The sequence below is a fragment of the Pelodiscus sinensis genome, chromosome 1 (assembly GCF_052426305.1).
Source record: "Pelodiscus sinensis isolate ZL-2025 chromosome 1, ASM5242630v1, whole genome shotgun sequence".
Classification (NCBI taxonomy): Eukaryota; Metazoa; Chordata; order Testudines; family Trionychidae; genus Pelodiscus; species Pelodiscus sinensis.
Window position 1 is genome coordinate 106,198,903 of NC_143052.1, and position 12,561 is coordinate 106,211,463.

The following is a 12,561-nucleotide window of genomic DNA, read 5'->3' on the forward strand; positions in this document are numbered from 1 at the left end:
CTTTTGCGGAAAAGCATCCTGCCAATCTAGACGCGCTTTTCCAAAAATGCTTTTAACGGAAAAGTTTTCCGTTAAAAGCATTTTCGGAAAATCATGCCAGTCTAGACGTAGCCAAAGGTATACCAAGGATGGGAAATACCCTTGGTAATACCCATTAGACCTGTCTATTTTTTTGAGAAGCTGGACAAAATTTTCTTGAGACCCACAACTATGGATCCCAATACCCTTGTGCAAAATGGCACCACTGTCACCACTGAGAGAACTGTAACCTGCCCTGACAATGGCCAGGATTCTTTGGAGGAGGAGGAGAAGGAGGGATGGGATTTCTTCAAATCTCAGCAGTCTGGACATTTCCTGAGAGAGCACTCCAGTGACCAAAAACATTGTGAGGAAAGGCATGCAGAGGCCTTTCCTGAGTCAATGAGCAGGTAGAATGCTCTGCTGGAGTGAATGATGCTGCTAGGACAACACAGACTGCAGCGGCCTCCAGCAGGACCCAGACATGTTCTGCAGTGTGTGGGTAACACAGTTACAGGGACATCCCATGCTGTAGCCCCACAGCCTTCCTCTCAGAGGTCATTCCTTCCCATCCCTCCTCATACAGGGCATCAGGAATAGCATTGCATTTGAGCTCTCCCATGCATCCGATCACTTTTGACCTGGCATTCAATTCCAGACACCAGACTGACTATGAGGACTTGCTGCTTCTTCACACATCTGCACCTCCTGACCCCCCGCTTTGTACTGCATATGGGTGTCACACTTTGTCATTTTAAAGTTGCATTTTGTATTTTTAATCCCCTTGGTATAAGATTTTGTAGTATTTTTGCCATTTTTGTTTTTTGTTGTGACCTAAAGTCAGAATGTGGGACTTCTGAACATTCTTCTACTAGAGTTTGTCACTGTACAGACACACAGTAAATATCTCCAGGGGTGTGTCTTTACTAGGAAAAATTGTATGTATTTATCTTGCATTAGCTAACACATGGTAATTAACATGGGATAAAATCCTAGTGAAGACAAAGCAGTTTGTAGCAGTCTGATGAATTCTCAAGTGATGGCAAACTCTAAGAGGGAACCTGAGATTTGCCTCAACCCGCTAACTTTCATTAAACTTATAGACTGCCTTGTCTTCACTGGAATTTTACCATGTTAGCCAATGTTTGGTGCAAAGGTACCTGCAGCCAATTAAGTCTTGCTGGGCTACTTAAAAGGCTTCCCCTCAGGTAAAGGAGGGAGAAAGAGATGAATGAAGGACTGAAAGGAGAAAGTGTGTTGCTGGAGAGCTGAGGATGCAAATAGGAAAGAGTGTGCTGAAGTAGGAAAGATACACTCAGGTACCAGGAGCACTTGTGAAAGTGGCCTGGGGAAAAGGCTGCTCTACTGGGCCTTGAGGAAAACCCCCATCAGTTTCCAGTACCTAGGGTCCCCGGGCCAGGACCTGGAGTAGTGGGTAGAAGCGAGTTCCCCCCAACCCTCCCAGCACCACTAAAAAATCTGCTCCTGGAAAGGGAGGTCAGGATTATGGAGGGATTTCCCCATAATCCTTTGACTTTGCCAATGATGAGGATGGCTCAGAAATGATCCTGACCTCTAGAAAAGGTAAGAGGCCGTGTGGCAGGTCACCACAAACCTCTAAGGCATATAATAAGCGCCTAGAAGCACAGGACCCTCCAGGCATGGCCAGAGGTTTGCCACAACAAACACACAGAGAATAAGAATCCCCGGCCCAAAACTGCTCTAAAATTATAGAGCACAAGTCTCCTGATGCACAGCCTGGTGGCCTAACTGCTGGGCTATGCTGCACAGTATGGAAGCAGGCTCTTTGCTGGCCAGGCCTCTCGCATGTATTGCCATCCAAGCAAAAGGTCAACTTCCCCTTGATGAAAAACCCTTACACTATGTAACTTAAAGATCAGCGACGAACAGGGACCAAAACCAGACCCAAAAGTTCATGTAGTTTGTGCTGGTTGTGCTGACTGTGCCATGCCTGATAAGGCAGAACAGGAAAAACAGGAAACCATCTCACCCCCTTACTCCTGTCACTTAATAGACAGGGTCTGCTAGCCTATCACAAAAAGTGTGCAAAAGCTCTCTCTATAAAACAGCTACCCCTCCGGTATCAAATTGAGGAATCCTGAATAAACATTGGATGGCAGAATATGAGCCAGGTCCAAGGACTGATCACCTGAGGGCCACCTCCCTCTCACCGAACCAAACGAGTTCCTGTAGAGCGTAACGTATACCAAACATAACGAATACCAAATATGTTGTTGTTGTAGTTTGTGTGTCTGTTAAATGTAAGTATTGTTATCTGAAATTGTTTAGAGGTATTGTTAAGTAGTAGTGTTAAAAGTTTTAGATAAATGATTAGTCTTATAAATAAGACTGATGTAAATGTAACTGTTAATAATCCCTAGTTCCTTGTTAACAACTATTGGGATTTAGAGAAACCTTAAGGAATTTTCTTTACTGTGTTGCATTTTGCTTATTGGCCATTCTAATAATTATTTGGTGCCTACGTATGTAAGAAATTGATAAAATAATAATTCATACGTAGAAGCCCTTTAATAAAAGTTTAAAAGATATTTGGTAATAGTTTGCCTGTTTCTGCGCCTTCCTGGGGCTAGCCACATTTCCGAACCTTTTACTTTAAACCACACACAGAAAGTGAAGTTTGAACTCACAAACGTATTTATTTATTCCCCAAACCAGATTATTTGATTATTAGTGAATGTTTCTATTGCTATAGTATTTGGAAACCCCATCACAAAGGGGTTCTGTTTGGTTAGGCCCTGTACCAACATATATGAAGATGTAGAATTACACATCATAATGTACAAGGCATATGTCTGCCTAGGCCATTGTTGAGTTTGACTCCTCTTGGGTAGAGCAAGCTGATGGTTGTGTTTATACATGGATATATTACACCCATATGGAGAACACTTTCACTTCATTGGGCTTTGGATCAATTTCCTAGCTACCAGAGAAAGTGATGACAACTCCAGCCGTTTAAAAATCAGAAGTCAGGCCTCCTAAAATCACAACATTAGCTTAAAGTAAAGAGATTAAAATAAATAGGTTCTTTTTATTTGCCCTTATGGTTCACATTTTCAAGCTCCTCTCTGTCACCAGGAGAGCTAGAATCTTAATAAAAGCTGAGGTTCTCCTGCAATGGCCCCAGGAGCTGGGACTTTAAGAAAAACACCGAATGTTGTGAGACTTGTGTTAAAATCATGATAGCTACTAACACCACAGAGAAAATGAACCTCATTAATCCTTACCTGTGACGGCTCTTCGGAGCCAGGAACAGATAGAATAGAGTATTCTGTAAATGTACACAAAGACTAATGACAGTTTGTGTTAGCCCCCAGGCAACTAGGTAGAACTTGACTTTATTGCATATAGAATTGATCAGAAAGTTACAGAGTTCCATGAATTATGGCAAAAAATGCCTATAAAATTGTGTGTGGGAATTTCCCTTCCTTCCCCTTTTTTGATCAGCCCTTGCATTCCGGTATTGCAATAAACATCCTAGGAAAGAGTTTCGGAGTTGCCTATTAGGCTTCACAGTATCTGACACCTACCAGCCATGCACGGAGCGAATAACAAAGGCATTGCTAGTGATTAGGTTGGTGACCATCTGTAATTACTGAATAGTAATAGAGTAACACCACCTAACCTCAGGATGATTCTTACCAACAACCAAGGGACATACCACCCTAATACCAACCCTGGAACTTTCCCCGTTGCCGGCTTTGTCTACATATTACTCTGCTGACATCATCACTGGACCTAACCATGTCAGTTACAAGATCAAGAACACACATTCCTGTTCATCCAGAAATATAATTTATGCCATCATGTGCCAACAGTGTCCGTCTGCTTTGTATATTGGACAAACTTCTCAGACACTTTGTCAAACAATCAATGCACACAAAACAGACATCAGACAGTTTCACAAAGAAAAAACAGTTTCTTGCCATTTCAACCAGACTGGGTATTGTCTCAATGACCCTACTATATGCATCCTGCTTCAAAGAGACTTTAACACCAGACTACAAAGGGAAGCCTCAGAACTGTCATTCATGCTTAAATTTGACACTTTATGAATGGGCCTTAACAAAGATGCTAATTATGTTACCCATTACAAAGACAGCTTTCCCAATTATCACCCCTAATATCATTATCTCATAGACACTAACCTCCCTCTCCCTCATCCTTCCTCTGTTCTAAAATCTGATTTGTCAATTTTATATGTGTTCACTTTTTTTGATTGTATCCCTTTGGTATATATGGTCATGCCAATTTTCTTCCACAATTTGATCTGAGGAAGTGGATCTGGCCCACAAAAGCTCATCACCTAATAAACCATCTTGTTAGTCTTTAAAGTGCTGCATAGTCCTGTCTTTTGTTTCTGTAATTACTAAGACTGTGATTATTACCATATGCAAATACACACATCTCTTTTGTTCCTTTAGCTACTTGCTCTCCTCCCCCCATATTTGTCTGTTTAGTAGACTGGGGCTTGAAAACATACAAAGTGAAATATTGTGGCCTTCATAAAAACACACACATAATTAATTTTAAATGTAGGACTGTTTGTGTCATCTGCACAGTCACAGCTACAATGGGGTATTTCTCCAACAGAAATAAAAGTTAACCAAAGTAACAAATTTCAGAGAGGTGGCCATATTACTCTATTTCAGCAAAAACAACTAGGAGTCCAGTGGCCCTTTAAGGACTAAAAAAATTATTAGGTCTCAGAGGGAAAACCATGCTAGTCTATAACTTTAAAAACAAGTAGTCCAGTGGCACCTTAGAGACTAACAAAAATATATATAGTATCATGAGTTTTTGTGGGCAAAACCCACTTCCTCTGATGATGAGCTAGAGTAGAAATAACAGAAACCAAGTTTAGGACTGGTGCTAATGAGGCTAATTAAGTGGTCTAGAAGTGTCTCATACTTAGCTTTTGATGTAAAAATGAAGTGTTAAAGGCAAGGGAGACTGGCTTTATAATGTGACATCCAGTTAATGTCTTTGTTCAAGCCTAGGGAAACAGTGTCAAATTTGCAGATGAATACCAATTCCTCATTCTCTCTCTGTATTGGCTCATGAAATTCCTTTGTAGAAGAATGGCTACTTTTAAATCCATGACTGAGTGCTCAGGTGGGTTAAAATGTTCCCTTATACGTTTATGTGTCTAGTGTCAGCAATGGCTCTCTGCCATGTATATTGGCCAAACTGGACAATTTCTACGACAGTGGATAAACGGACATACATCAGACATCTGAAATAGTAACACACATAAATACCTCTCTAGCTGTGTGTTTTCTAGGCACAAAATGGTGGTGTGTGTGTGTGTGTGCTCTGCTCTACAAACAGCATGCCGAACAAATAGATTTTTGCCTGGGACTGTTTTCTCAATTTTTTGAGAAAATCCTTAGGAATCCAGTTCATATGTCTCCAAGAAGCTTTCATGTTACCCAGCAGCACTATACATCCAAGAGGAATTGCATTCTCCTTTCTATCTCCTTACTCAACAAAGACTTTTTCAATAACTTCCCTAAGTACGTGTGCTTTTATAATACAAGGCCTTTGATGTGTTCTGTCATCTATCTTTCTCCTTGGATTATTTCTATTTTCCCTTTTTGGCTTTTCCTCTCCCTCTCCCAGCATTCTGCTTTTTAAATGACAAATGCCCAGGGCTATAAATTCAATTTAAAAAGGAAACCTCTTAGGCGCTCTTCTAATTTTTCTTAAGCTAATGAGAAAATGCATAATTACCAAATGTAAACCAACTATGAAAAAGTAACCTACTAATCAGCTGCTGTTTGCTGTGCTATTAAATAATGTTTGGATGACCATTCTGCAAGGGGTGCAAATTCCCTTTAGGCTAGTTGAAAAGGAAAGGGACAGATCTAGAACTCAAACTTTGGGTTTCTGGGGATGGCATACAAGGAAATCTATAGCATCAAATCTCTATCTCCTAGTATGCATTCACTAGCAAGGATAGTACTTGTCATAAAATTAATATGCACTTATACCACGCCTTTTCTCAAAGCCATTAAATCTGAAACACCTATCTGAAGAAGGTAAGGATTAAATAGGGATCACTTCACTCATACTCATATCTGCCTGCAGTCAGGGCCGGCCCACAACATTCTGGCACCTCTGGTGGGGAGCTCAAATGACGCCCCCATTCCTCCTTGCTTGGTTCAAAACTTTGAAAGGTCTCAATTCTGCCTTCTTCCTGTTCTGCTCCTCTCATGGTACTGCTCTGCTACCTACCCCAATAAAGGAGAACTAACAGCAGCAGACACAATTTTCTACACTCTGGGTCATAGTGGTGCCCCCCAAGTTTGGCACCTGAGGCAACCGCCTCAGTTCGCCTCATGATAAGGCCAGCCCTGCCTGTAGTAGACAACTGGAACCTCTCCCTCTCCCCCCGCCCTGCAATTTCCCTCTCTGTCAAACCACCCACTGCTTCTAACTGTTTTCAGGAATGAAATTTTTGCTGTTGAAAACCAGCATGTGAGTGAATAGACAGTCAAAACCCCCAGTCTTATGAACACTCATGTACATGCTTTTTCTTCTTAATTCTTTTCTTTTCTTATGGCAGGGCCCAGCAAAGCCAGAAATGAAATAGGACCCCACTGTGTGAAAGACTATGTGATCACAGAACAAAAAAGACGCTCCCTGTCCCAAGGACCCTGCACTCTAAGAGTAGAGTTATGCCTATGAATGGTCCCAGGAGTGGTTATGGACTTATTAACATGTGATGTGATATGCACATATGTAAGTATGAAACTGGCAATACAACAATAACCAAAGTCTAGATTTTAGGTTTGGTGCAACTGAGGAGAAAGAGGAGGGTGGCTTCCAGCCATTTTTCAACTCTAGCCAATCTGAGCTCCAATGGTTTAACTTAGGCTCCATCTGCACTATGGGCTGGGGGTGTGCTCCCCAGTTAGCACTCACACACTTGCATCAGCTGAGTGACAGTTAGCAGGACTATAAACAGGCATGTAGCTGAGGTAGCACTGGCAGTGGCTGAATGGCTGAGCAGCATCAAGTACAATGCGTGTAGGTACATACTCAACATGGCTTTGGGTATCAGAGTTACATGACTATTTATACTTGTGCTAGCTCTCATCGATCTAGCATGAGTCCGTGCTTAAGGATCAACTCCACAAAGGGACTTAGATGCCCATTTGGGGGGAATCTATGCCCTAGTTTTAGGGGCTACTTCAATGCCAAAACATCTGCTCAGCACTTGCCTAATCCTGTCGGGGCCTAAACTCACTCAGGCTGTGTCCAGACTCCATGCCTCCGTCGACGGAGGCATGTAGATTAGCCAGATCGGAAGAGGGAAATGAAGCCGCGATTAAAATAATCGCGGCTTCATTTAAATTTAAATGGCTGCCCCGATCTGCCGATCAGCTGTTTGTCGGCAGATCGGGAGAGTCTGGACGCGATGCCCCGACAAAGAAGCCTTTCTTCATCGACACAGGTAAACCTGGTTTCACGAGGCTTACCTGTGTCGATGAAGAAAGGCTTCTTTGTCGGGGCATCGCGTCCAGACTCTCCCGATCTGCCGACAAACAGCTGATCGGCAGATCGGGGCAGCCATTTAAATTTAAATGAAGCCGCGATTATTTTAATCGCGGCTTCATTTCCCTCTTCCGATCTGGCTAATCTACATGCCTCCGTCGACGGAGGCATGGAGTCTGGACACAGCCCCAGTGATTAAATTTCCACAGCAGAAGTCCCATAGGCTAAGTTTCTGCCTGTGGCCATGCACACAGTCTCAGCCAGGAGTCTTGGTACCTATTTCATGCTTAAGCCCCAGTATGATCCTCAGAACAACGAAGATAGGCAGGGCAATACGTATTACCTCTGCAGGGTCAAATTTTGCGCTGAGCATACCACACTCCACACATCTTCAGACTTAGTAGCCCGAACACTTGAGGAAGAAAATGGATTAGAATGGGGGTTCCTAGACTCTCAGGTGAGTGCTCTTCCTGTCGGATTATGGAATGTTCTGATGTGGGTCTCTCTGCACCTCCCTGCAGCTTTACATTAAACACCTAAATCCACAAAAGGGGTGGATCTAAGACCACATCCCTCTCATCAGCATCTCCCATTGGCCCATTTGGCCCAAATCTTTCCATTATCAGGCACCTGTCTATCCCTATGAATTGTACAGGGAGCCAAAGGGCCTCCTCCCCAGGCTTGCGAAGTCCGGTGATTTTCAAGGTGCCTAAAAGTTAGGCATTGCAACACCTATATACCTTTGTAGACTGGATCATGTCAGTGTTGAAAATGGGATGTAGGTCCCTAAGTCACTTAGCTGCTCACTGCTGTGGAAAATTTTGCTTTTAGGTAATCTCAGACTCAGCAGCGTTTGTCCCTGAATTCAGCATTGAGAGAACAGCAACTCAGACGTCAGCATATTGTGTTGTTACTAACCCAGGCTGCCAAATATGGCCTATTTATTCCAGCAAAGAAGGAAATTAGAACCAACTATGCCTAATGTGAAAATAAACAAGAAAACTACTGTAAAAACTTTTGTGTAATGAAAGCATCTTTGATTAACTGACAGAAGTGGAAAGGGGAGCAAACAAATGGTTTGTGCTTGTATTTTCAATCCCATAAAAACATAAGAATATAAGAACACCCATAATGGATCAGACCAATGGTTCATTTGGTCCAGTATGTTGTCTTCTGACAGCGGCCGATGCCCCAAACTGAATGATCAGAGCCAGTGGTAATCATCAAATTATCCATCCCCAGTTTCTGACAGAGGCTAGGAACACCATCCCTGCAAATTCCTGGCTAATAGTCACTGAAGGTCCATAAATTTATCTACCTCTTTTTTTGAACACTGTTATAGTCTTGGCCTTCACAACATCCTCTGGCAAGGAGTTCCACAGGTTGACTCTGCAATGTATGAAGAAGTGTGCATAGTGTGAAGAAGTACTTCTTTTTGGTTGTTTTAAAGTTGCTACCTATTGATTTCATTTGGTGGCCCCTAATTCTTGTATTATGGGAAGGAGTAAATAACTCTTCTTTATTCACTTTTTCCACTCCTGACATGATTGTATAGACCTCTATCATATCCCCCCTTAGTCGTATCTTTTCAAAGCTCAGAAGTCCTAGTCTTATTAATCTCTCCTCATATGGCAGCCATTCCATGCCCCTAATAATTTTTTTTGCCTTTTTTGAACTTTTACCAATGCCAAGATAATATTTCAATTGTGTTCTTGAATCTGATATAAAGGGCTTCTGTTCAGTATGTGAGATTCCTCTCCTCTCAAGAGGCAGATAACAGAACTAGAGAGTGGATTTGGGGCTCCAACATAACAGTGCAAAGAGCTAACCGCTACCCGAAACATGTGAGGTTTTTTTTGTTTTTGTTTTTTCGTTTGCTTTTGTTCTGCAGAAATAACTTGGAACACCAGATGGAGGATTTCCCTGAAGTAAAATATAATATGGCTTCAACACAGCCTGTTTTGATCAGAAACTAATCTTCAAGTTCTGTGGAAGAAATGAGAAACGACATGACAATGTGTATTCTGTGAGCCCACAATGGTAAAGAAAAAAGGAATCGAAATCAAATGTGTATTTCTTACAGGTAATATCCACTGAGAGAATTACTGGCATTTGTATTATTTCAGTGCTCCTTAGTTTAGACTCAAATTTGTTTTTCTAAATTGCTGTCATTAGCTCTTTGTCCTGCTGTGATCTAAATATCAGCCAGTAAGTGCTGATATGTAGGTCACAGCACTGCTGTTATATATGCACACTGCTCTGTAACACAATTATGTCGTGGAGCCATAAAATGTTATGATGCAGAGTCCAGACATATAGCACAGTACCTCAAAGCTTTTCAGAACTGTTAGTAGTGAAATTGGGGGGTTTCGCTGTGCCAAAGGTAAATCTCCAGATGGCCTGTTTCAGTTTCCACCCTTCAAAGGGCTTCTGAAATAAACTCCGCACAAGTTTTCATGAGGCCAGTGACAACAGCCTGCCTGAGGCTATCTGGTTGATTCATTTAAAATTTAAAAATAAACACAAAAGCCTTCCCCCCAGCCTTTAGCTGAACACAGCCCAAACTGGCCTAGTAGCCCTGTCCTTCTGGCCTTAGCAGGCTACTCCTAACCGTGCCCCTTCCTTGGTCTCAGGGTCTTCCTTGGAGGAGCCTCTCTCACTCTCTGCAGTCTTTCTACAGCTTCCTGAAAATTATCCCCTGGTAGCATCCTGCTGCTCTTTTTGGGAGAATCAACTCCTCCATAGCCAGTGGGTTCCACTAATTAACACCAGACTCCATTCCAGGTATGGCAGGCATTGGCAGCGAGATGGCAAGGGGGCAGAAGCTGGCCAGCAACTGACTAGCTCCAGGCTTCTGGCTCTTAAAGTAGGAGGCCACTGCATCATGGGGTGATACTGGAAAAATTGGGACTAGAGCTGTATAGAGGCAATCAGGACCTTATGCACACCACCACAAAATGCCTTCGTCACTCTGCCTCCATTCTTCTGCATGGTGGAAGAGGCCACCCGCACAAGAGACATCTGCTGGAGAGACAGAGAACCTTCCACCACTCCTCAATGGGCTGGGACCTCTTTTCTCACTGATACTCCATGCCTGGAGTTCAGGCAGGCTGAAATTCATCTGTGAAGGACACAAGCAGAGGACTCTGTAAAGATGGACCCCCTGTCATCAGTCCAGCTGATGGTACCCAGCTGATGGCCCTATGTGTGAAAGTTGACCTGCCCCTCAGTAGGGTTGTTTGCGTGTAGATATCTTTCTACCCACCCCTGCTGCAGGGCTTCCCCTGGGCTAACATTATCCTTCATGCACACACAGAGCACTCTGCTGAGACGATTGGGTCCCTCTGGCAGCCCCATTCTCCTGTTTGTCCTAAGATCTGTGGCCATGGCTGAGTTCTCACTAGTCTGATGTGTTAGCAGCCACAGCAACAATAGCCGAGCCTCCTCTTCCAATGAACGAGCCCCTGGTTACACTACAAAAATAAGTCAACCTAACTTACATTGACATACACCTATGTATATCGCTTTTGCATGTCTGCTCTTTGTTCCATGTGTTGGCGGTGCATGTCCTCACCAAGAGTGCTTATGTCCAATGTCCTGTCAGCAGGAGGCACTGTGGGATGGCTCCTGAAACTAATAAGAGTTGACATGTGAATGCAGTGTCTATACTGATACTTCTCAGGCCTAACTGCATTGACCTTGACTCTACGGCTGCTCAAGGAGGTGGAGTTTTTAAGTTGAGGAAGCAGGATGGTTACATCAGCAGGAAGGAAATTTAAGTATCAGCACTTCCATAGCTAGATCGACATAAGCGGTCTTGTATCAATCTGACTAGATTGTAGACCAGATCCCATAGAGAAGTATTGAGATCCTGAATCCTTATTTCTCTGGTTACCCAGAGAGTTGAATATGATTCCACCTTCATACCAGCCCCTGCCTTCTGTCTGAGCCTTGATTTGGGATAGATCTGGCAATATGCTGCAGGAACTCTGTTCCTCATGCTACATATGTTAACATCACTGATGATATCATGTGACCCCGGAGTCAGGGTCCCATATCACAAGTTTATTCTTCTTTGTAGTTAATCTGGCCCTACATGGAAACACCAAGTCTCTTATAAAGCTGGTGTCTGTCTTTATTGATGTCAATCACAGAATACCAATCATGAAACAGAGCTTATGGAAAATGGTATTATTTATTTAAAGAGATCAATTCCACATGCGACACACTCAGTCCCCGTGTCTGTCCCTCGCTCTGCATTGCCTTTGTCCTACAGTGTATCCCTGCATTTGGGACTTTGCAAGTGGAGCAAACATAGAGTGAAAGCTGCAAAAGAGAATGCAGAGTAGCTGCACAATGACACTGCTGCAAGAGGTAATGAACTGCAGCATCTAAAACTGCCAAGTTATTCTGAAACTTCAGTGCCGATGGGGCTGGAGGCAACAGAGGAATGAAGGCTGTGTGTGAAATTATGTTCTTGTAGATTTTTATCTCTACAGTTCAGCCTTGAATAACAAATCTCCTGCCCTTTTGCCACCCACTCAAGAGGAACTGACCTTCATCAAGGTGATGGGGTGTCTGTAAGCAGCTGTCACCCTTTGCTTAAACAGAAATGTGCATCTTTATCCATCTGGGATCCTGGTTATTGTACTAAATACATACAAACTGCTTCCAGAGATAAGGGGAAAAAATAACCCTGTATAATGATAAAAGGGAGCTGTAAATTCTTCATGTGCCATGGGGAAAAATTACTTGTACTGGCATTTTCCCACCTGAAATTAAGTATGTATCTCTGTGATGGCTTGATTTCTCCTCCAGGAAAATTATTATTATTTATTGGTTGCTGTCTGTCTGTCAGTTCTTTGAGGGACAATGTCTCATTTTTCTGTATGTGTGTTTTTTAAAGCAGTGCAGATTGTGAGTTTGGCTGAGAGGTGAAGCTGCAGTGACCTAGACACAGGATCTGCATTGATAAAGAACCAGAACAATTCAGCCACACATTAC